The 1,825-nt window shown below is 43.3% G+C and overlaps 1 long non-coding RNA gene across 2 annotated transcripts in view; it reads left to right on the forward strand.

The window, feature by feature from the left end:
- The window catches only part of LOC108445577, a 115,539-nt gene that overhangs the window by 26,209 nt on the left and 87,505 nt on the right, over window positions 1-1,825 (forward strand). The window lies entirely within an intron of this gene.

Raw genomic sequence — 1,825 nt, forward strand, 5'->3', positions numbered from 1 at the left:
GCAGCAATTGCCCCGATCCCAGACACAGCACTATGCAAAGCCAGGGCCAGAGCTGGGGAACAGCCCAGGTACAGCCCAGCTTCTGCTGCCACCATCCATGCTGCTGTGGTGTTTATTCAATACCTAGAATTTTGTTTAAAATTATTTCACTTGTCTCTCAGTGAGAAGCCCTTGAATGTATGAGTCAAAGCTTTGATTTTCTCTTCTGTGGAAGACCTGTGCCTAGCACCTGTCTGTGATCTCAGGGAGGTTACATGCACTCGACAACAGAGATACGTCAGCCTGAAAGTTTAAATTACTCAGGTGTCTCTTATCCTGGAAAATCTCTTCACTCTTTCTGAGGGCAAGCTGATAAAAATCCATATTTCCCAGATTTAAAGTATCTATGCGAGTTTGTTGCTAGCTCCTTCTGCATTAATACATTGTCTATTTTATGGGATTCTTAATAACTCACCTGCATTTTAACACATTTGCAGGACAGAATTTTAAGGAAGGTCATAACATTATAAAAATATGTATTTGTACTTGTTCTACGTCACTCCGCAAACTGTAACTGTTTTTTGATCAAGCTGATAATTGTAGCTAGTAATTTTACTCCCTTGGCAGCATTTGTCTGACCTTCCCTACTTGCCCCTGTTCCCTGAAACAAAAAGAATTTTTGGTAAGGTACTACATAGTCTTACCAAAAAAGGGATATAACTTCAATCTCATAATAAGGAATAAAATATGTAATTTTCCTTGTGATTGATAAGCATAATTTGTAAATGAACCTGCTTTATGGAATGGCCAAAAATGGTTGGAGCAGTTAAAAAATGAATTGAATATGGAGAAAATAGATTCCCCATAAGAAAGAATATAAATCTGTAAATGCAGAATACAAAATTATTTATAGATGTTAAATGAACAAATTACTTTGGCTGACATTACCTTCAATTTACATAGAAACAGTCTTTCACATTTTCCGTGTAGACCATTTTCTATGTTCTGCTGTGACTGAGGGAAAAACAAAGCACATGAGTCCTTTAAGGCAAGAGGAAAATATCCCAAAAGTCATTTTAACTGATTCCAAGAGTTGTGCAGTGGGCAGAGATTCAGGGAATGACAGAGGCACATGCAGAGAGGGAGACAGTGATGCCAGGGAAACAGCTGGTGTCTGAAAAGCCCAGTTTGCTGTTCCTGTTATTGCTCTGCATGGAGGCTGGGGTGGAGCTGTTTGCTGATCAGGCCAGGCTCTAGTAAGGATACTGCTGGGGAGATGCTGGTCTGAAACTCATGGCTTGGGAGGCCCCAACCAGCTGGGATCGAGTACGGCAAAACCAGGTCCTAACTCGGCACTGCCATGGAGAGCTGTAAAACCAGCTTCTTGTTTGACCACATGGACTCAGTGGGAATGAGTCCATGTGGTCTCTTTCCACCCAAGGAAAGGTCTCTGGGGTGGGCTTGTTTCCATTCTCCTCGCACGGTGGACATTGCACCTAGACTACATGGACACACATGGGCCTGTCTGGGTACTTCTGGTTCTTCCATCACAAGACTCTGAAGCAAATTTTTAATCTGCGGGCCTTTATTTCTCTAATTCTTTCTGAGCACCCCAAAGCTGAACAGCTGGTGAGGGCCAAAGGTATGTGTTCGAGGCACCAGTGCTGCAAACAAACCACAGCATGGTTATGTTGTTATGTCACAACAGCATCCAGCACATTTCGTGTGCAGGAGGACCTAAGTGAACATCTCAGTAGATGCAGCTAAATTGCACAAGCAGAGTCCAGCTCCTGAGCCCTACTGAATGTCTGGGAACAGCCACAGGCTGGGTGAGAGGGCAGGGGGG

Source organism: Corvus brachyrhynchos, unplaced genomic scaffold (genome assembly GCF_000691975.1).
Source record: "Corvus brachyrhynchos isolate BGI_N302 unplaced genomic scaffold, ASM69197v1 scaffold101, whole genome shotgun sequence".
Lineage (NCBI taxonomy): Eukaryota > Metazoa > Chordata > Aves > Passeriformes > Corvidae > Corvus > Corvus brachyrhynchos.